General features: G+C 44.3%; 1 protein-coding gene across 2 annotated transcripts in view; it reads right to left on the reverse strand.

The window, feature by feature from the left end:
- Nucleotides 1-24,240, reverse strand: part of PCGF5 (polycomb group ring finger 5) — a 158,451-nt gene that overhangs the window by 124,111 nt on the left and 10,100 nt on the right. The window contains exon 3 of one of the 2 annotated variants that reach the window (XM_038744360.1): nt 4,837-5,006. The exons of the other annotated variant lie outside the window; for it this stretch is intronic. The gene's annotated coding sequence lies outside the window, so the exon portion shown is untranslated. The remainder of the gene's footprint in view (nt 1-4,836; nt 5,007-24,240) is intronic. 2 annotated transcript variants of the gene reach the window in all.

A 24,240-nucleotide genomic window follows, 5' to 3' on the forward strand; every position in this document is an offset into this window, starting at 1 on the left:
TTGTTGTCTGTCTACCCCTTCTAGACTGTGAGCCCATTGTTGGGTAGGGACCATCTCTATCTGTTGCCGACTTGTACTTCCCAAGCGCTTAGTACAGTGCTCTGCACACAGTAAGGACTCAATAAATATGATTGAATGAATGAGAACAAGTACTGAATCCCTATTATGCAGGTAGTAATAATGATACTAATAATAATAATAATGGTACTTGTTAAGCACTTGCTATGTGCCAAGCTCTATTCTAAGCCCTGAGGTAGATACAAGTTAATCAGGTTGGACACAGTCCCCGTCCCACATGGGGCTCACACTCTTCTCCTCATTTACAGATGAGGTAACTGAGGCACAGAGATGTGAAGTGACTTGCTCAAAGTCACACAGCAGACATATATGGCGGAGCCAGGATTAGAACTCGTTTTTGTCTGTGGTGGCTGCCTTGGATTTGCTGAGAGCTTTTCTAGAGCATCTTCTTGCCCTGTCATGAAGGAAATTGACTGGGGCCTGAGAAAACCCCTGGGAGCAGAACAACAGCCCTTAAGTAACTACCCCAAAAACTTTAAGGGTGAAATCCAGCTTAATCAATCAATGGTATTTAGTGAGCACTTCCTATGTGCAGAGCACTATACTAAGTGCTTGGGAAAGTAAAGCATTATGGCTTAGTGGAAACGGCTCAGGCCTGGGATTCAGAGGACCTGTGCTCTAATCCTGGCTCCACCACAAGTCTGCTGTGTGACTTTGGGCAAGACGCTTAACTTTTCTGTGCCTCAGTTACCTCATCTGTAAAATGGGGATTAAATCCTACTGCCTCCTACTTGGACTGTGAGCCCCATGTGGAACAGGGACTGTGTCTGACCTGATGGACTTGTATCTACCCTAGGGCTTAGAACAGGGCTTGGAACATAGTAAGCACTTAACAAGTACCATAATGATTATTATTATTATTACTACAGTGCAGCCAGATTACTTACACAAAAAGTGTACAGTTGAAAACAGGGAAACCTACAATCATTCAATGATTTATTGAGTGCTTACTATGTGAAGCATCTAGTAAGCATTGAGTGCTTATTAGAGAAGCAGCGTGGCTCAGTGGAAAGAGCACGGGCTTGGGAGTCAGGGGTCATGGGTTCAAATCCCGTCTCTTCCACTTGTCAGCTGTGTGACTTTGGGCAAGTCACTTAACTTCTCTGGGCCTCAGTTACCTCATCTGTAAAATGGGGATTAAGATTGTGAACCCCATATGGGACAACCCGATCACCTTGCATCCTCCCCAGCGCTTAGAACAGTGCTTTGCACATAGTAAGTGCTTAACAAATACCAAAATTATTATTATTATTATTATTATTCTGTGGAGAGCATTATAGGGTACAGTACAGTACAGTACAGTGAGTAGACACAATTCCTGCCACAAGGGGCCTTTTGTGAATGGTGACAGATCACTAAAATTCCTTTTCAGGCCATTAATGGCCCATGGCCATTAGTAGAAAAGGCATTTTTTTAAGCTATCCAACCAAGACATTTTCACCCAAACTCAAATGTCTTAAAAAGAGTCAGTCAACTCTCAATTATGTAGGGTTGGGTTTTCCAGCCTGCAGGGGAATCGGGGAATCTTTATTTAGTCCTTTTTTTTGCACCAAGCACGATAGATGAGGTAGTGAGGACAAAAGTGTAAGGCAAGGTTTCTGCCTATAGGAAGCTTGCAATGTTAACTATTCTCTTCCTCCTTCTCTCCTCCCCTCCCCTTTCCCACACCCACAACCCTCTTCCTCTACTACCAACCTTCGAGTTCACAATCTGATAGATAATTCACAACTCTCTCAGAACAAAATGTGAGAAGAGGTTTTAACTTAAACTTAAATCAGTGAATGCAGGTGTTCTTAAACAGCCCTTTAAAGGGCACAAGAAAGGGTCGATAGCAAAATTGAAGTTTGGTGTAATTTCCTTCCCCTCTAGACTGTAATTTACCTCTCTAAATGGTCAACTCTTCCTCCGAGCCCTGAACTGGGCTTTTGGGAGAGTATAATAGAAGGAAGTTAGAATACATGTTCCCTGCCCATGAGGAGTTTCCAGTCCAACGGGGGAGACAGACATTAAAACAAATTATGGATATGTACGTAAATGAGGAGGGAAGTACTTAAAGCCTACAAATCCAAGTGCAAAGGCAATGCAAAGGGAAGAGGGAGTAGGGAAATGAGGGTTTGGTCAGAGAAGGGCTATGACCCTTGCTATAAGGAGCTGATAGTCTAAAGGGGGAGACAGACATTAAAATAAATTATAGAAAGGGAAAATGGGAAAGTGTAAGGTATTTAGATAAATGCTGTGGGGCTGGGGGTGGGGGGAAGGCTACAAGTCAGAGTGCACAGGCAACACGGAAGAGAGGACAAGAAGGAGAAATAAGGGCCTGGTCAGAAAAGGCCTCTTGGGAGGAAATGTGATTTTAAGTAAGGTTTTGAAAGTGCTGAGAGTAGTGGTTTGTCGTTGTCAGCTATGAAACAGACGAGGTTCGGTGGGTAGTTTGGCATTAGAGGAGCCAAGTGAGCGTGCTGGGCTGCAGTAGGAAATCAGTCAGGCAAGCTAGAAGAGTGCTTTAAAGTCACTACTAAGGAGTTTCTGTTTGATGCAGAGGCAGATGGGCAACCACTGGGGATTCTTAAAGAGTGGGAAAACATGACATCACATCCCCTCCAAGTGGCCTTCCCCAACTAAGCCCTCATTTCTCCTAATAACTGTGGTATTTGTTAAGAGCTTACTATGTGCCAAGCACTGTACTATGCCCTGGGGCGGATGCAAGATAATCAGTGTCCCACATGGAGCTCACAGTCTAAGTAGAGGGAGCACAAATCTTGAATTCCCAATCTGCGGATGAGGGAACTGAGACACAGAGAAGTGACGTGGCTTGCCCAAGGTCACACAGCATTGGATTAGAACCTAGGTCCTCTGACTCCCTTCTGCATCGCCTATGCCATCTGATCCGTAGCCCTTTAGGTCTTCATCCCATCCTCAGCTCCACAGCTTTATATGTGAGTATCCTTAGACTCTCCCATTTCCCCTTCTATAATTTGTTTTAATATCTGTCTCCACCTTTAGGCTGTCAGCTCTTTGTGGGCTGAGGACTGTCTACCAAGTCTACTGTATTGTTCTTTCCCAAGCACTTAGCATAGTGTTCTGCACACAGTAGGTGTTCAATAAATACTACTGAATGATTGATCAATTGATTGAACAGAATAGGCCTGGGAGTTAGGAGACTCAATTCTCAGAACATGGGCAAGGCCATCTGTGACTTTGTAACTGTTGGACTGAGTCATGAGGAGCGGGAAACACTTCTCCCCTACACACAGTGCCCTACTTTCCGCATCATATTTACGGTCATCCTTTTCTCTTACATTTCTCGTCTTCACCTTCCCTTGTGTGTCTGTCATCAACACCCTCCCGGTCCTTACTTTTAGATTTGAGCCCCTTGGGGGAGAGGAATGCACTCTAATTACATTTTTCCTCAGTGTTTAGTGAAACGCTTTGCACAGAATAGATATTTAATAAATACCATTTCTACTACATAGCAACGGAGCATTAGTGGCATTTAGGATCGGGCCGGAGAGAAAAGGGACAGGGCTGACTTCAGGCTGAGCCAGCTGGGGAAGGGGTTGGGGCAGGATTTTGACCCAGGTGAGCCAGGACAAAGCAAGGCCGAGAGGTCAGGAGAAAGAACAAGATGGTTGGGTGTGGGTGGAGCCAAAGGGGTGTGTTTCGTTAAGACTTAGAGTGGAGTCTCTTTTCTTTAGCTGGAGTTTGAGTGAAAGGAAACTGCAGAACTTTTAGACACAAACACTCCATTCCTTTTGATTAAGACTATACTACATCCTTACTTTTTCTACACTTTCCTGTCTCTGATTCACCTTCAAAGTATGCCTGCATTTTGACACCATCACTCTTTGGAAGCCATACTCCCACAGGCTCCATTTCCGGTGTTCCTAACCAAATGCTGGCACCTTTGCCGAATAGTCATTCTTCAGTTAAGAGAGATAATCAGTGCACCTTGAGCTCCTTACAAAAACGGGCCTATTTAGCGTCTATGTATTAGATGTTCTGAATCTGTCTGATTATAATAATACTATTGTACTATGTCATGCCTTCTGATTAGCTGCTTTTCAAAAGGTTTTCCAATCTGCCCTCTTCGGCGGAGTGCAGTGAAAAACGATGAACAGTTGACCAGTTGTAAAGCTTGATCTCCGAAGAGATCTCCATCTCAAATGGGAACCAGAATAGGCAGAAAAACAAACTTCCCTGCCAAAATATAGTGGGTGGCCCGTGACACACCCCCCCCCCCCACCCCGGGGTTGTTATCCCTTGGCCTCTCTGCAACCCAACCTTCTTCCAACCTTACAAATCATAATAATAATAATTACGGTACTTGTTAAACACTTGTTAAGCACTGTTCTAAGAGCTGGGGAAGATACAAGTTAATCAGGTTGGACACAGTCCCTGTCCCACAGGGGGATCACACTCTTATCCCCATTTTACACATGAGGTAACTGAGGCCCAGAGAAGTGAAGTGGCTTGCCCAAGGTCACACAGCAGACATGTGGTGGAGCCGGGACTGGATTCCAGGCCCATGCTCTATCCTTTAAGCCACGCGGCTTCTCCATCATTTTCAGAAGCCAATGGACATGAAAGACTTTTGACTCAAAGGTCTGCGCCTTCCACCTCCGTCTTCCTTTCTATGGGACCACAAGTCACTGGAAAGGGCCCTTGCCCATCCAGTGGCAGAGGGAGAGGGAGGGATAAAATGGCATGGGAGGGAAGGCACAGGGCTGCACGTGGCCTGCCCTCTGCTTGGGTACTTACAGACCATGTTGCCACTGCCCTGACAGCTGGAGGTTATGGTGGAGTGTGTGCATATATCAGATCCACTGTCACCATGATTCGCCTCAACAGCCTGGATTCTTTTGTGAGAAGAGTCCCTGGAAGGGAGGGAGGTGAGAGATCACCATCCCATCTCCTTAGAAGGGCAGCAGCTGCAACAAAAGAACAGATTTTGAAATTAAATTCCAGCAGCTGCTACAACTGCTTTGGGCCTGGTACGTCAAGGAGTAGCAGCATTGAATTGGCCCGCTGGGTGACACAACCTTCTGAGGATCTGAGTTCTAATCCCAGCTCTGCCACTTGCCTGCTGTGTGATCTTGGGCGAGTCACTTCACTTCTTTGGACCTCAGTTACCTCCTCTGTGAAAGATTTGATACCCGTTCTCCCTTCTGTTTAAACTGTGAGCTCCATGTGGGACAGGGACTATATCCAACCCAATTATCCTATATCTAACCGGATGGTTAGTTCAGTGCTTGGCACATAGTAAATACTTAACAGTAGCTTTAAAAAAACCACATACACACACACTGCAAACTCACTGTGGGATTTTGGATAAAATATAAAGCAAAATCTCAGCTCTCAAGTTCACAGTCCAGTGAGGCTAGTGAGGGTTTGGCTGTGTCTGTTGTTGGGAAAAGCAACACATAAAGAAACAATAAGTGATCCTATATAATGTTAGGTGTGACTTCTTGAAGAACCCCACCTTCAGGAAAACTCACATTAAACTACTTGTCTTGACTGCCTCAACTTATGCGGATTGTTTACTTCTGACACTACATCACGTTTTATCTAGACACAGGTTTTTAGATAATTATTCCTCAGTTCTTCTGCTGCATTCTCTACCAAACTCATAATGAAACACATTGCAGGAGAAGTGATGTTGCTTTCTGTGGTGACCATAAGCCCCATACCTGACCCCATTCAGTCTTCTCAGCATGCACTGTATGTCCCAAGCGCTTAGTACAGTGCTCTACGCACAGTAAGTGCTCAATAAATTTGAATGTATGAATCCAACGAGACAGTGTGAATGTCTCAGCAGCAAGTCATCATATTTATTGAGGGCTTACTGTGTGCAGAGCACTGTACTAAACACTGGGGAGAGTAAAACACAACAATAACCAGACACATTCCCCAGCACCAGTACTGGAGAGACAAATCCAGTGGTATTGTAACCGCTGAAGGTTTCTGAGGGGTGGGGAGAGTTGCAAGGAACTTTTTTAGAAAAATAATTTGGGTAGCAGAGTGAAGTAAAGGCTGGAGTAAGGAGAAACAGGAGGCAGAGAGGTCAGTGAGGAGGCTGATGCAGTAATCAAAGTGAGATACTCGAAGTGCTTAGATCAGCGTAGTAGCAGTTTGGATGGGGAAGAAGGGGTGAATTCTAGAGGTGTGAAGTTGGAACCAACAGCATTTAATGACAGACTGAATATGAATGTTGAATGAGAGCTCCAAGTCCAGGATGATGCCAAGGTCATGGGCTTGTGATAGGGACAGAATGGTGGAATTGTCTACAATGATGGGAAGGTTGTGGGGAGGAGAAGGTTTGGGTGGGAAGACAAGGATTTCTGTTGTTGCTCGGGAAGTGTGACAAGCACTGTGGCCTAGTGGATAGAGCATGGGCCTGGGCGTCAGAAGAACCTGTGTTCCAGTCTCAGCTCTGCAGCTTGTCTGCTATGTGACCTTGGGCAAGTCACTTCACTTCTCTGTGGCTCAATTACCTAATCTGTAAAATGGGGATTAAGATTGTGAGTCCCACGCGAGTACTCTCAATCAATCAGTCAATCAATCAATCGTATTTATTGAGCACTTACTGTTTGCAGAGCACTGTACTAAGCGCTTGGGAAGTGCAAGTTGGCAACTTCTTAGTACAGTGCTCTGCACACAGTAAGTGCTCAATACATATGATTGAATGAATTGAATGAATGAATGACAGGGACTGTGTCCAACCTGATTTGCTTGAATCCACCCTAGTGCTTAGTACAGTGCCTGGCACATAGTAAGCACTTAACACACACCACAATTGTTATTATAATAATTATCATTATTATTAAAGCTCCTTGTGAGCAGTGAACATTTCTGTTATACTGTACTCTCCCAAGCATTTTGAACATGCCCTTCCCACAGTAAGTGCTCAATAAATACCATTCATTCATTCAATTGTATTAATTGAGCACTCACTGTGTGCAGAGCACTGTATGATTGATTGGTTGATTATCAATTCATTGAAGGCAGTCTGGCATACTGGCAATCTATGTTAAAGTGAACATAGCTGTTCATTTTCCCTGAAGTACTGGAGTAATAAAAAGTTTAATAGCTGAGGTACCATGAAGCTAATCCATGTGGAGAGAAGGGGGTTGGTTGGAGGGGAGTACTGTAAACCCAAGTTGTAATTGGAAAAATGCAAGCCACAAAGGGTTCCCAGACTCTTTCATTGATCGTGGGAGTCACAGATTAGCAATCGAACAATCAGAGGTATTTATTGAGTGCCTACTGTGTGCAGAGCACTGTTCTAAGCACTTGGGAAAATAAAATACAACAGAGTTGGAGGACACAATCTTTGCCCACAAGGAAACCTATCATGTACCGCTTCTAGTTCATTAACTGAATTTCTAAGTCTGGGCAGAAGTGACCTTGTATTGTTCTTTTTTCTAATGGTATTGTCAAAATTCACCCGTGCTGGGCAGCAGAGGCATGGGAGAGAGTCGAGGGCGGAGACTCAAGTTTACTGCGCGGAAGGTGGCAATGTTAAACCACTTCTATATTTTTACCCAAGAAAACTCTATGGATAGACTACCAGAACGATTGCAGATGGAGAGTGTGGCGTTCTGGGAGAGATGTGTCCATGGTGTCGCTATGGGTCATAATCGACTCGATGGTGTAAGACAAGACATTTGTTAAGTGCTAACTATGTGCCAGGCACTGTTCTAAGCACTGGGATAGATACAAGCAAATCGGGTTGTACACAGTCCCAAGTGGGGCTCAAAGTCCCAATCCTCACTTTACAGATGAGGTAACTGAGGCACAGAGAAGTGAAGTGTGTTGCCCAAGGTCACACAGCAGACAAATGGTGGAGGCAGGATTAGAACCCATGACCCTCTGATTTCCAGACCTGTGCTTTATCCACTACACCATCTCAATACTCACACAGAGTAGCAAGGGTTTCCACTTTGGAAATTCCTAATGGAACTGGCCAATTATAAAGGTGAGATATTGAAATTGTATGTGTTTAGTCATAGAGAGCACCATCTATTGGTTCAAACACGTTTTAACCGTATTGGTCATTTTATTAATTTTCCTCAATTTTCCATTAGTCATAGTTCCTATTTCAGGACATTACTGAAACATCTTTTGCACTTCAAAGATAACTGTTTTTCCTTTGAAAAACTTGACCCTGAACATCCCATTCCTCTTCTTTGAGGGTGTCTTGTGTGATGTCTGTTCATGTGTCTTGTTCTGATACAGTTTTATATTCCTTTCCTTTCCAGAGCTTTGAAACTAGGGTAGCCAATGATGGCACCCCAAAAAATCAGACCCAGAGGCACATGTGACACCACACATGCAACATCACAGCTGGAAGCATGACGTGGTGGGCATAGCACATGCTACCAGCAGGATGTGATGTTACCATATGGCTTCCATTTGGGGGAAGTCCACTCAAATTGGCCCAATTAGCTAAAATCCAGAGAGCATTTCCTCAGAGTATGCAGCCTTCCCAATAACTCTGAGAAGCAGAAAGGCAATGTGGCCTAGTGGACAGAGCACAGGCCTGAGAGTCAGAAGGACCTGGATTCTAACCCTGGTTCTGCCATTTCATTCAATCGCATTTATTGAGCACTTACTGTGTGCAGAGCACTGTACTAAGCCCTTGGGAAGTACAAGTTGGCAACATATAAAGACGGTCCCCACCCAACAACGGGCTCACAGTCTAGAAGGGGGAGACAGACAAAAAAACTAAACATATAGACAGGTGTCAAAGTCATCAGAATAGAATTAAAGCTATATGAACATCATTAAAATAAACAGAATAGTAAATATGTACAAGTAAAATAAATAGAGTAATAAATCTGTACAAATATATATATACAAGTGCTGTGGGGAGGGGAAGAAGGTAGGGTGGGGGGATGGGGAGGAGGAGAGGAAAAAGGGGGCTCAGTCTGGGAAGGCCTCTTGGAGGAGGTGAGCTCTCAGCAGGGCTTTGAAGGAAGGAAGAGAGCTAGCTTGGCGGATGTGTGGAGGGAGGGCATTCCAGGCCAGGGGGAGGATGTGGGCCGGGGGTCGACAGCAGGATAGGCGAGAACGAGGTACAGTGAGGAGGTTGGTGGCAGAGGAGCAGAGGATGTGGGCTGGGCTGGAGAAGGAGAGAAGGGAGGTGAGGTATGAGGGGGCGAGGTGACAGAGAGCCTTGAAGCTGAGAGTGAGGAGTTTTTGCTTGATTAGTAGTTGACAGGCAGCCACTGGAGATTTTTGAGGAGGGGAATAACATGCCCAGAGCGTTTCTGCACAAAGATGATCCGGGCAGCAGAGTGAAGTATAGACTGAAGTGGGGAGAGACAGGAGGATGGGAGATCAGAGAGGAGGCTGATGCAGTAATCCAGTCTGGATTGGATGAGATTGAGCCAGCAAGGTAGCGGTTTGGAGAGGAAAGAGCGAATCTTGGCAATGTTGTGAAGGTGAGACCGGTAGGTTTTGGTGACGGATTGGATATGTGGGGTGAACGAAAGAGTGGAGTTGAGGATGACACCAAGGTTGTGGGCTTGTAAGATGGGAAGGATGGTAGTGCCGTCAACAGTGAAGGGAAAGTCTGGGAGAGGCCAGGGTTTGGGAGGGAAGACAAGGAGTTCAGTCTTGGACATATTGAGTTTTAGATGGTGGGCAGACATCCAGATGGAGATGTCCTGAAGGCAGGAGGAGACACGAGCCTGAAAGGTGGGAGAGAGAGCAGGGGCAGAGATGTAGATTTGGGTGTCATCAGTGTAGATATGATAGTTGAAGCTGTAGGAGCGAGTGAGTTCACCGAGGGAGTGAATGTAGACAGACAACAGAAGGGGACCAAGAACTGACCCTCGAGGATCCGCTACAGTAAGGGGATGGGAGGGGGAGGAGGAGCCTGCAAAGGAGACTGAGAATGAACAGCCGGAGAGATAAGAGGAGAACTAGGAGAGGACAGAGTCTGTGAATCTAAGGTTGGGTAGCATGTTGAGGAGAAGGGGGTGGTCCACAGTGTCGAAGGCAGCTGAGAGGTCGAGGAGGATTAGGATAGATTAGGAGCCATTGAATTTGGCAAGAAGGAGGTCATTGGTGACCTTTGAGAGGGCAGTTTCGGTGGAGTGTCGGGGATAGAAGCCAGATTGGAGGGGGTCGAGGAGAGAGTTGGTGTTGAGGAATTTGAGGCAGTGGGTGTAGACAACTCATTCTAGGTGTTTGGAAAGGAATGGTAGGAGGGAGATAGGGTGATAACTAGAAGGGGAGGTGGGGTCAAGAGTGTTTTTTTTTTTAGGACGGGGAGACGTGGGCATGTTTGAAGGCAGAGGGGAAGGAACAAGTGGAGAGTGAGCGGTTGAAGATGGAAGTTAAGGAGGGAAGGGGAGAGAGATTTAATAAGATGAGAGGGAATGGGGTCTGAAGCACAGGTGGATGGAATAGCACTTGAGAGGAGGGAGGAGTTCTCATCTGAAGATACTGCTGGGAAGGATGGGAGAGTAGAGGAGAGAGTTGAGAGTGGGGGGGTTTGGAAAAGGGGGAGGAGTGACTTGTCTGCTGTGTGACTTTGGGGAAGTCACTTCACTCTTCTGTGCCTCAGTTAACTCATCTGTAAAATGGGGATTAAGACTATGAGCCTTATGTGGTACATGGATTGGGTCCAACCTGATCATCTTGTATATACCCCAGTGCTTTGTATAGTGCCTCGTACACAGTAAGTGCTGAACAAATACCATAAATAAATAAATAAATGCAGAGCTTTTGCATTCCCCGCCTGTTTCCGTGTGAAGTCTGGTGTGGCGGCTGAACCGTGAAGCTCAGTGGCAGGAGTGGTGGGCGAGGAAAGCTAGGAACTGAAAATTAAAGCTCAAACATAAAGGCATCTAGTACCAAACTGGAACTAGCCCAGGGATGGGCTGGCTGAAAATTGACCTGAACAAGCATAATATCAGACTCCCGGCTACGCTATCTAGAACACTTCCTCTCTCTCCTCAGATTCTTCCTCCCTCTCCTACTTCTCTCCATATTCCTTATTACTTCCAGCTCTTTCTTCATTATATATGGTCTTCTGCTCACATAAATTTCATTTTGTCAAGTTTTCACACTCAGTTCTCCCATGTCTCGGTTTCTCGCATCTAGAAGAGTGACTACACCGCATTGTAAATGCAAATGTCTTTTCCATCTCACTTCAAACACGTCCAGGGCTGCCCTCTGCATTTAAGAAACTCTTTCTCCAACATCAAACATCCCTGGATGGTGTTCAACCCCTTCTCCACCCACAATCACAATTTCACCTTGTTGGAATTCTTCATCTAAATCCAAAATCTGTGCATAATCTTTTCTGGCTGAAAACTTCCCTCAGGCTCTCTCAGCCCCAGTACAACATCCTTGACTGGCATGGAGAGAGTTCTCAATGGTCTCATCACAGTCTTTGGAAGTGACTCCCCTTTTCCATCAGCCATCAGCTCCATAAATAGTCAACCGCACCTCCTAATCTCAGGCTTGGGTCAAAACCTCTTGACCTTGGCATCTTTATCACCCTATTGACATTGCTTGGCTTGATGCCCTGAAAGACTATAATTAGTGTGCCCACCACATGCTCTTTTTGAGAGCACCATGCTGTTTGTCTCATGAGTCTTAACCTTCTACAAAGCTCTCTTTCAACTCTGCCAAATATTATTTTCCTCATCTCCTCCATCTTCTCTTTAAATTTACTGCTTGGCTGATGAGGCAAAAGACAGTGCCAATATTTTTCCTAAACTCTTGCCCCCGCACCTTCTGTTAGTCCATCTCCTTTCCTGTTTCTTGCTCCCTCTTTTTCAGAAGGAGAAGGAGGAGAAGAAAGAAAAGGAAGAGAAGAAAGAAAAAGACAGCAGGAATAAGAGGAAGAAGAGGGGAAGGAGGCTAGGGTATAGAATTAGGTCTGAGTTAGGATACAGAAACAGAAGAGAATGGATTGGAGAGAGCTAATGGAATGTGTCAAGCCAATCAATCAATCAGTACTTACAGAGCCCCTACTATGTGCAGAATGCTTTGTTAAGCACTTGGGAAAGTTCGACAGAATTAGTAGGTATTATTATTAATACCTACTAGTAGGTAGGTAGGTAGAATTAGCATTGTCATGAGCTTTTGTTTGATGTGAAAATGACTGGGTCACTAATGAAAGTTTCTAAGGAGTGGAGAGATAGGAGTAGGAAGACAGTTTAGAAAGATGATCCTAGCAGCAGAGTGAAGTAGGAAGTTAGATTATGAGCCCCATGTGGGACAGGAACTGGGTCTAATCTGATTAACGTCTACCTATCCCAGCACTTATAACAGTACTTGACACATAGTGAGCACTTAAGAAACAGGATAATAATGATGATGACAGAGATTTGTACTTTCATTCATTCAATCGTATTTATTGAGCATGCACAGCACTGTATTAAGTGCTTGGAAAGTATAGTTCAGCAATAAATAGAGACAATCCCTACCCAACAACATGCTTGCAGTCTAGAAGTGGGGAGACGGACAACAAAACAAAACAAGTAGACAGGCATCAATAGCATCAATATAAATCAATAGAATTATAGCTATATACACATCATTAATAAAATAAATAGAACAAATATGCACATATATACACAGGTGCTGTGGGGTGGGGAGGGGTGCAGAACAGGGGGAGGGAGTCAGGCTGATGGGCAGGGGAGAAGGAGCAGAGGAAAAGGGGGGTTCAGTCTGGGAAGGCCTCCTGGAGGAGGTGAGCTACCAGTAGGGCTTCGAAGGGGGGAAGTGTGCTAGTGTGGCGGATGTGAGGAGGGAGGGCATTCCACTGTTGGGTAGGGACCGTCTCTATATGTTGCCAACTTGTACTTCCCAAGCGTTAGTACAGTGCTCTGCACACAGTAAGCACTCAATAAATATGATTGATTGATTGATTGATTCCAGGCCAGAGGTAGCACATGGGCCAGGGGCCAACAGTGGGACAGGCAAAAATGAAGCCCAGTGAGGAGGTTAGCGGTGGCAGAGGAGTGGAGGGTGTGAGCTGGGATGTAGAAGGAGAGATGATAAGAGACAGCAAGATGATAGAGAGCTTTGAAGCCAATACAGAGGAGTTTTTTCTTGATATGAAGGTTGATAGGCAATCACTGGAGATTTTTGAGGAGGAGGGTGACATGCCCAGAACATTACAGTAGAAAGATAATCTGTACAGCAGGGTGAAGTATAGACTGAAGTGGGGAAAGACAGGAGGTTGGGCGATCAGAAAGGAAGCTGATGCGGTAATTCAGTCAGGATAGGATGACAGATTGAACCAACAAGGTAGCAGTTTGGATGGAGAGGAAAGGGCGGATCTTGGCAATCTTGTGGAGCTGAGACCGGCAGCTTTTGGTGACGGATTTGATATTTGAGGTGAATGAGAGAGCAGAGTCAAGGATGACACCAAGGTTGAGGGCTTGTGAGACGGAAAGGATGGTAGTGCCGCCCACAGTGACGGGAAAGTCAGGGAGAGTACAGGGTTTGGGAGGGAAGATAAGGGCCTTAAGAGCTTAGTACAGTGCTCTGCACACAGTAAGTGTTCAATAAATTTGATTGAATGATAATGATGAACTGGAGAGGTGAGAAGCTGGAGAGGCCAGTGGGGAATCTAATAGAATAGTCAAGCCAGGTTTAGGCAAGCCCCTGGAACAGAGTGTCCTGGCTGTTTAGACGGAGAGGGAAGGGCGGATACAGAAAATGTTATTATAGAGGACAGACTGACTGCGTGAAGAGGCGGAATGGATGTGGTAGATAAAAAGGAGTGAGAAGTCCAAGGATAATGCCAAAGTTGCAGGCTTCAAAAACAGGGATAGCATGGTGGTGTTTGTCAACTGGGGTGGGAAAGTTGGGTGCGGGAGAGGATTTAGGAGGGAAGATGGGGAATTAGGTTTTCAACATATGGAACTTGAGGAGCCAGCGGGACACCCATATGGAGATGTCTTGAAGGCAAGAAGAAATATGAGACTGCAGATTGGGGAGTAGATAAGCTCCCTGAGGAAGGGAGTATAAAGTGAGAAGATCAGGGGACCCAGGAGAGATCCTTAAGGGATACATAAAAGGAGGGGGGGGGGAGACAGAAGAGGAGCCAGTGAAAGAAACTGAAGAAGACACTGTGTTGCTGAAACCAAGATTAGATAGAGTTGCCAGGAGAAGGGGGTGGTCCACAGTGTCAGACATGGCTGTGAGGTCAAGGAGGTCAGGCTGGAGTAGAGACCATTAGATTCGGTGACTTGGAGGACAATAGTGACCTTGAAGAGAACAGTCTTAAGGGATTTTCTGGCTCATTTAAAGCACTGCGTGTAAACCCAAATAACATAAAAAGCTGACTATCAAAGAATAAACTCAAATAGGAAATGCCCCTTTCAACATGTCCAGTTTCTAGAAAGCAGGTGTGAATGATCATAAGATGATTTGGATAAAATAAAGAAAATTACTGGGTACTTGAATTTCACCCTGTACGGTCAATTCACTTTCCGTGAAGAGCAATTAAAATTTGCACTGTTAAATTCTGATCTTGGTCTTTTCTTTCCAAAAGGATACCAGGAATTCATGAATTTCCTATGAACATGGTCTCCTTTCTAGTTTACGTTGTTTCTACAAAAATAAAGTACATCTAGGTTCCTTACAATTATATCTTATTCATTCCTGATAATTATAACCTATTCAAAAGCAATTCTCCCAGCATTCCTTTACTAATTCGAATAGCTGCTTCCCTTTGAGAAGTAACTGTGAGTCCTTGTCCACACCCATGATCTACTAAATTACCGTTGAGAAAGGATGTTTACTTTCCAGAAACGTTTTCACAACTTCTGAAATAAAATAATTTGACCACCAAAAAAAGATTTCCCTTTGCATTTTACAAATAAATATTTGTGCACACGGGCGTGCGCGCACACACACACACACACACACACACACACACACACAGAAATAGAGTTGTCCTTCAGGTTTGAAGATGAACCTAGCAGATGAGATTTTATCCATATATTATATTGTACCCTCCCAAGTGCTCAATGTAGTGCTTGGCACACAGTGAGTGCTGAAAAATATGATTGATTGATTGATATGCAGGGGTATATCTATAACTGCTATTTTGCTACACAATGACACGGAGGACAATAGTGAACTTGAACAGTCTCAAGTGATTTTCCAGCTCATTTAAAGCACTGCATATAAACCTAAATAACATAAAAAGCTGAATACCAAAGAGTAAACTCAAATAGGAAATTCCCCTTTCAACATGTCCAGTTTCTAGAAAGCAGGTATGAATAATCATAAGATGATCTGAATAAAATAAAGAAAATTCCTGGGTACCTGAATTTCATTCAATCATTCAATAAGATTTAATACGATAACTAAAATTAAACCTCAATGTATCTGCAACCATTTTATAAATGTGAATGTGAATTTGCACTAAGTGCTTTACTTGCTCTCTCGGGAAGCTCAACCATTCATATGGCTTTATCCACCATCGCTGCACAGAAGATTCATTCATTCACTCAATCATTCATTCATTCATTTATTCATTCATTCATTCAATCATATTTATTGAGCACTTACTGTGTGCAGATCACTGTACTAAGCGCTTTGAAAGTACAAGTTGGCAACATATAGAGACAGTCCCTACCCAACAGCAGGCTCTCACAGTCTAGAAGGGGGAGACAGACAACAAAACATGTAGACTGGTGTCAAAATCGTCAGATTCAAACAATCAAATATATTGAGCACTAACTGTGTGCAGAGCACTGTACTAAGCAGTTGGGAGAGTACAATATAATAGAGTTGGCAGACACATTCCCTGCCCACTACAAGCTTACAGTCTAGAGGCGGGAGACAGGTTCCCACTTCTACTTCTCTGGTTCTGAACTCTCACCTAATCTACAATTCGATATTTCCTCCCACCTCTACGACATACCCACATGGATCTCCCAGTGACACCTCAAACTTAACAAGTCCAAACCTCTCATCTTCTCTGGGCACTGTGTCCTTGTGAATAGAACCAGGCCTGGAAGTCAGAAAGACCTGAATTCTAATCCTACTCTGCCACTGTCACACAACAGACCAGGGCCAAGTCATTTCACTTCTCTGTGCCTCATTACCTCATCTGTAAAATGGAGATTAAGACTGTGAGCTTCATGTGGGACAGAGACTGTGTCCAACCTGATTGATTGGCTTTTATCTACCCCAGCACTTAGAACAGTGTTTGACACATAATAAGCATTTAAAAATACCATTATTATTATTATTATTATGTTCTCTCCTAAACCCAGTCCTTTTTCTAACTTTCCTACTCATGCCTCTAACCCCACCACCTTCCCTGATCCAAGAGGCAACCTTGATATGGTTTTTGACCCCTCACTGTGTTTCTGTCCTCAGATTCAAACACCAATCTTGCCAGTTTTTCCTACATTACATTTCCCAGACCTGCCACTATTAGACTCCTTGGTCTCCCTGCCTCCAATCTCTCCCCACTTCAGTCCACACTTCATGTGGTTGGCTGGATCACCTTCTTGAAATATCATCCAGCTTATGTCTCCCCTCGCCTCAAAAACAGTCAAGGCTACCCATCTCCATCTCTATCCAACCAAAAGCCAAACAATCGATCAATCAATCGATGGTATTTGAGCACTTCACCGAGTCCTCACCATTGGTTTCAAGGCTCTCTACTGGCTTTCTCCATCTTACCTGACACTCCCCAGTTCTGCACTCTTGGCTCTCCCAAAATCATCATCAATCGTATTTATTGAGCGCTTACTATGTGCAGAGCACTGCAAATCACCTCTCTAGACTGTAAGCTTGTGGTGGGCAGGGACTATGCCTGTTATATTGTTATTTTGTCCTCTCCTAAACTCTTAATACAGTGATCTGCACAGAGTAAGAACTCAATAAATATGATTGACTGACTACAGTATATCTCAACTTCTCACCGCTTAATATATCTAGAATTTTATTTATTTGTATCGATGTCTGTCTATCCCATTCTAGACTGTAAGCCCATTGTGGACAGGGAATGTGACTGTTTACTGCTGTATTTGTACTCTCCCAAGCGTTCATTACAGTGCTCTGCACGCAGCAAGTGCTCAATAAATATGATTTAATGAATGAATGAATGATAGATTTATGCTATTTCCTAGTCAACTCTTCCTCTTCCTCCAGATTTCACTATTTGGAAATTATTTAAAATTTTGATAACTGATACAGAATGAGAGTGTGCAATGAAATATTCAAGTCTGAATTTCTTCCAGGTGAGTGGTAAAATGCCAACATTGCAAACAAACTGCAGGAAGACTTTGGAAAGCTAAATGAGTGGGCTGAAAAACTGTAGCTGGGCTTCAAGTGCTTAGAACAGTGCTTGACATAAGTAAGCGTTAACAAATACCACAATTATTTATTATTATTTATTCAAGGAAACAGATGCAATTTGGCCTAGCGGAAAGAGCATGAGCCTGGGGGTCAGAGGACCCGAGTCCTAATCCTGGCTCTGCCATCTGCCTGCTGTGAGACCTTGGGCAAGTCTCTTAACTTCTTTGGGCCTCAATTTCCTCAGCTGTAAAATGGGGATTAAACACCTGTTCTCCCACCTTCTCAGACTGTGAACCTCATGTGGGACAGGGACAGTGTTCAACCTGATAACCTTGTGGCTACCCCAGCTATTAACAATAATAATAATAATTATGGTACTTGTTAAGTGCTTACTATGTGCCAAACACTGTTCTAAGTGCTCAGGTAAATACAAGGTAATCAAGTTGTCCCACGTGGGGCTCACAGTCTTAATTCCCATTTTACAGATGAGTTAACTGAGGCACAGAGAAGTTAAGTGGCTTGCCCAAGGTCATACTGCAGACAGGTGGCAGAGCCGGGATTAGAACCTACATCCTCTGACTCCCAAACCCATGCTCTTTCCACTAAGCCATGCTGCTTATCTAAGAAGCTCTTAGAAGAGTGCTTGACAAGTAATAATAATAATAACAATGGCATCTGTTAAGTGCTTACTATGTGCAAAGCACTGCTCTAAGCGCTGGGGAGGATACAAGGTGATCAGGTTGTCCCATGTGGGGCTCTCAATCTTAATCCCCATTTTACGGACGAGGTAACTGAGGCTCAGAGAAGACTTGCCCAAGGTCACACAGCTGACATTTAGCAGATCCGGGATTTGAACCATGACCTCTTGACTCCCAAGCCCGTGCTCTTTCCACTGAGCCACACTGCTTTAGTACCAAGCTCTTAACAAATATCAGAATTACTACTCAATCAATGGTATTTATGAGCACCTATGTGCAGAGCACTGTACTGAGCACTTGGGAGAGTACAACAGAGTTGGCAGACATGTTCCCTAAAGTATGAAGCATCTAATATGGATTACTCTTTTTTTTCTCAAAACTGGAAACACCAATAAGATACGTGCTGAGAGTGGCCAATAATCCTAGACCAAATGAAAAGAGAACGATTAGAAAAAATCATCTGAATTCAAAGGGAGTGTTGTCTACTGGAAGAAGCAGGGAGTCAGAAGACCTGGGTTCTAATCCCAGTTTCACCATTTCAATCAATCAATCATACTTATTGAGAGCTATTGTGTGCAGCCTCTCAGCGTCACACCTGGAGAGTTTCTTGTACTCTACCAGCCTCAGTTATGGGAGGGAGAGTCAAGCAGAGGCCTACCCATTCCATTCCATCATCAATCATATTTATTGAGCGTTTACTATGTGCAGAGCACTGTACTAAGCGCTTGGGAAGTACAAATTGGCAACATATAAAGACAGTCCCTACCCAACCTGGGCAGTGGCTAGCGAGTGGAAGGCAATCTGCTACAAGTTAAAACTCACCTGTGCTGGGCAGCAGCGTTAAGGGAGAGAGTTGAGGGCCGAGACTCGATTACTGTGTGGAAGGAGACAATGGTAACCACTTCCGTATTTTTACCAAGAAAATTCTAAGGATCCACTACCAGAGCGATTGCAGATGGAAAGTGGAGTGTTCTGGGAGAGATGTGTCTATGGGTAGGACACGACTCAACAGCATAAGACAACAACAACAACAACAACTGTGTGCAGAGTACTGCACCAAGCACTTGGAAGAGTACAATGCAGAAATATATTATGAGTACTAGACTGTGGGCTCCATGTGGGACACGGACAGTGTCCAGAGGAACTTGTAACTACCCCAGCTATTAGAACAGTGCTTGACACATAGTAAGCACTTAACAAATATCATAATTATGAATATTATGATTACTAGATTGTGAGCTCCTTGTAGGACAGGGACTGTGTCCAACCTGATTAATTTGTATCTACCCCAGCTTCGATTACAGTGCTTGGCACATAATAATAATAGTAATGATAATAATAATAATGATAGTATTTGTTAAGTGCTTACTACGTGCCAAGCACTGTTCTAAGCACTGAAGTAGATACAAGGTAATCAGGTTGTCCCACGTGGAGCTCACAGTCTTAATCCCCATTTTCCAGATGTGGTACCCGAGGCACAGAGAAGTTACGTGACTTCCAAAAGTCACACAGCTGATAAGTGACAGAGCCAGGATTAGAACCCACGACCTCTGACTCCCAAGCCTGTGCTCTTTCCACTAAGCCATGCTGCTTCTCCGATATTAACCTTAAATACCGCAGTTTTTACCATTATAGGGAAAAATCATCCAAATTTCCATTACAGGATGTCGGGATCTGAGCTATCAGTCATGACAGGACATCTTGAAGTCCTTCCATGCACGGCAGCAGCCGAAACAATCAACAAAATGCTAGGCATTATATACGCAAGTCCATGGAATGCTGGGTGTGATTCTGGTCACTACATCTTAGGAAGACATAATAAGCAGGAAAAGGGATAGAGACAGGAAAACAAAATGCTGATAAGGGAGATGGAGCAGCTTCCGCAGAGGATGGACTGAAAAGACTGAGAGGTTGGAGGCTCAAAAGAGTCCGATCGAAGCCGACAAAATAACGAAATTTGTGGACTGGATGAATCCGGAGTTGTTCACCAAATAACACAACACCAGGGAGAGGGGGCCATTCATTGCTCTTGAAAGAGACGGTTGCAAAATACAGAACTGGAAAACTTTTCACTTAGCGAGTGGTAAGTCTGTAGGATTTGTTTGCCCAGGAAATTGAAAAAGACCTGGGTATTTCTATCTCCCAGGCCCACGCTCTATCCACTAGGCAATGCTGCTTCTCACTTGTCGCTTCTAACTTGTCCGCCATGTGACTTTGGGCAAGTCACTTAACTTCTCTGTGTCTCAGTTACCTCATCTGTATGATGGGGATTATTGCCATGTCAGAAATGGACTGTGTCCAACCTGATTAGCTTGTATCTACTTCTGCACTTAGTACAGGGCCTGGCACATAGTAAGCACTTAACAAATACCATAAAAAAAGAGAGAAGGCAGCAAATGTAGGTTCAAGAGCATTTGGAAAAATTCATGGTAAGAGGTCCAAAACAGTTGAACAAAGTGAAAATTTAGGAATCTGAAAATCTTCTAGACTGTGAGCCCACTGTTGGGTAGGGACTGTCTCTATATGTTGCCAACTTGTACTTCCCAAGCGCTTAGTACAGTGCTCTGCACACAGTAAGCGCTCAATAAATACGATTGATTGATTGATTGAAAAGACTTGACAAGAGTTAAATAGAAAGAGAGATCCAAACTTGTACTATTTAGGAGGGGGTGGAAAGTTAGTGTTAATAATAATTATGATATTTCTTAAGCATTTACTTTGTGTCAAGTACTGGGGTAGGTACGAGTTAATTATATTGGACACAGTCCCTGTCCCACGTGAGATGCACAATCTGAGTAGGAGGGAGGATAGGTATTGAATACCTATTTTACAGATGAGAAAACTGAGGCCCAGAGAGTGATTTGCCCAACGTCACAGAGCAGGCAATTGACAGAACTGCATTAGGACCCAGGTCCTCTGACTCCTAGGTTCATGTTCTTTCCACTAAGCTGTTGGAATGTTTGAAGGCACATCCTTAGCTATCACTCAAACGGTGGTATTTATTGAGCACTTACTATGTACAGAACACTTTACTAAGCACTTGGAAGACTACAATACAACAGAATTAATGGACATGTTCCCTGCCCATAACAAGCTATACACTTAACTCCCTCATCCCAGACCTTCTCCACCTTCAAAATGTTACTAAGGTCATATCTCCTCCAAGAAGCCTTCCCCGATTAAGTCCTCTTTTCCCCAGCTCATTCTCCCTTCTGTGGCATCTATGCAGCTCAGTCTGTGACTTCTGGACACTTAACATTCTCTCCACCCACAACTCCACAGCACCTATATACATATCTTTAAAGTATACATTATGACATTTATTCATATTAATGTCTGTCTCCCCTTCAAGACTGTAAGCTCATTGTGGGAAGGAAACGTGTCAGCTATTTCTGTTGTACTGTACTCTCCCAAGCGCTTAGTACAGTATTCTGCACATAGTAAGTGCTCGATAAATAAGATCGATTGATTGATTGATTGACTGATCCTGGACACACATTTATAGGGAAGGAGCATGACCTAGATGTCAGGAGATGTGGATTCTAACCCCAGCACTGCCGATTGCCTGTTACGTAAGCATGGGCAAGTCACTAAATCATCAATCGTATTTATTGAGTGCTTACTGTGTGCAGAGCACTGTACTAAGCATCTCTATGCCATCGTTTCCCGGTCTGTAAAATGGGGCCTAAATGCCTGGTCTCCTGCCTCTTTAGACTATGAGCCCCTTAGACTGGGGCTGGGACTGTGTCTGAACTGGCAGTCCTTAGAACAGTGTTTAAAACATATTAAACACTTAAACACCATTAAGAAAACCCAAACAAACCTGATCATGAATGTAGCAAGTGCTTAACAAAATACCCATATATTGTTAGTTTGCCAGACACTAATTGGAACTGAGTTTGCAGTGGCGGGCAGTGCCTGGCTCACTAGCCCTTCCAACATGAGCATGGTAGCATGAACAAGCCAACACTAAATGCTGTCAGTTCTACCTTCACAACATGGCCAAAATCTGCCCCTTCCTCTCCATCCAAACTACCACCACATTAATGCAAACACTTAGTGTGGTTCAGTGGAAAGAGCCCGGGTTTGCTAGTCAGAGGTCATGGGTTCTAATCCCGGCTCCACCACATGTCTGTTGTGTGACCTTGGGAAAGTCACTTCACTTCTCTGAGCCTCAGTTCCCTCATCTGTAAAATGGAGATTAAGACTGTGAGCCACACATGGGACAACCTGATCACCTTGTATCCCCCCAGCGCTTAGAACAGTGCTTCGCACGTAGTAAGCGCTTAGGAAACGTCATTATTATTATTACCCTATCCCACCTAGATTATTGTATCAGCCTCCTTGCGGACCTCCTAGACTCCTGTCTCTCCCCACTCCAGTCTATATGCTATTCTGCTGCCGGAATCATTTTCCTTCAAAAACATTCTGACCAGTTTTCCCCACTCTTCAAGAGTGCTTCTTCCTTGGAGAAGCAGCGTGGCTCAGTGGAAAGAGCACAGGCTTTGGAGTCAGAGGTCATGGGTTCAAATACCGACTCTGCCAACTGTCAGCTGTGTGACCTTGGGCAAGTCATTTAACTTCTCTGTGCCTCAGTTACCTCATCTGTAAAATGGGGATTAAGACTGTGAGCCCCATGTGGGACAACCTGATCACCACGTAACCTCCCCAGCGCTTAGAACAGTGCTTTGCACATAGTATGTGCTTAATAAATACAATTAAAAAAAAAAGAAACTCCAGTGGTTGCGTCCACCACTGTGTCCAACAAAAACTCCTCACCATTGGCTTTAAAGCACTTAATTACCTTGCCCACTCCAGCTCACCTCGTTACTCTCCTACTACAACCCAACCCTCATACTCTGTTCCTGTAATGCTAACCTTCTCACTGTACCTCGATCTCATCTATCTTGCCACCGACATCACTCCTACATCATACTTCTGTCCTAGAATGCCCTCCTTCCTCATATCAGACAGACAACTGCTCTCCCCCACTTCAAAACCTTCGATAAGGCACATTCTCCTCCAAGAAGTCTTCCCTAAGCCCTCCTCTCCTCTTCTTTCACTCCCTTCTGCGCCACTCTTACTTGCTCCTTCATTCATCCTCCCTCCCATCCCCACAGCGCATATATGTATATCTGTAATTTATTTACTTATCTATTTATTTATTTATTTAATGTCTGTCTCCCCCTCTAGACGGTGAGCTCACTGTGGGCAGGAATGTGTCTGTTGTTATACTGTACCCTCCCAAGCGCTTAGTACAGTGCTTTGCACATAGTAAGCGCTCATTAAATTCATTCAATCATATTTTATTCATTCACTCATATTTATTGAGCACTTACTGTGTGCAGAGCACTGTACTAAGCACTTAGAAAGTACAATTCGGCAAAAGATGGAGACAATCCCTACCCAACGATGGCTCACAGTCTAGAAGGGGGGAGACAGACAACAAAACAGAACAAGTAAACAGGCATCAGTAGCACCAAAATAGATAAATAAAATTGTAGATCTATACACACAATTAATAAAATAAATAGAATAATAAATATGTACATATATACACAAGTGCTGTGGGGCGGGGAGGGGGTGTAGAGCAGAGGGAGTAGGGGCGAAGGGGAGGAGAGGAGGAGCAGAGGAAAGGGGGGCTCAGTCTGGGAAGGCCTCCTGGAGGAGGTGAGCTTTCAGTAGGGCTTTGAAGGGGGAAGTGTGGTAGTTTGGCAGATGTGAGGAGGGAGGGTTGGACAGGTGAGAGTGAGGCCCAGTGAGGAGGTTAGCAGCAGAGGAGCAGAGGGTGCAGGCTGGGCTGTAGAAGGAGGGAAGGGAGGTGAGGTGGGAGGGGGCGAGGTGATGGACAGCCTTGAAGCCAATAGTGAGGAGTTTTTGTTTGATTCAAAGCTTGATAGGCAACCACTGGAGATTTTTGAGGACACGGGTGACATGCCCAGAGCGATTCTGTAGAAAGATAATCTGGGCAGCAGACTGAAGTGGGGAGAGACAGGAGGTTGGGTGATCAGAAACAATACCGATGCAGCAATCCAGTCAGGATATGATGAGTGATTGTACCAACAAGGTGGCGGTTTACCTGGAGAGGTAAGGGCAGATCTTGGTGATGTTGTGAAGGTGAGACCAGAAGGTTTTGGTGACGGATTAGATGTGTGGGGTGAATGAGAGAGCA

This window comes from Tachyglossus aculeatus, chromosome 3, assembly GCF_015852505.1.
Source record: "Tachyglossus aculeatus isolate mTacAcu1 chromosome 3, mTacAcu1.pri, whole genome shotgun sequence".
In the NCBI taxonomy this organism is placed as follows: Eukaryota; Metazoa; Chordata; class Mammalia; order Monotremata; family Tachyglossidae; genus Tachyglossus; species Tachyglossus aculeatus.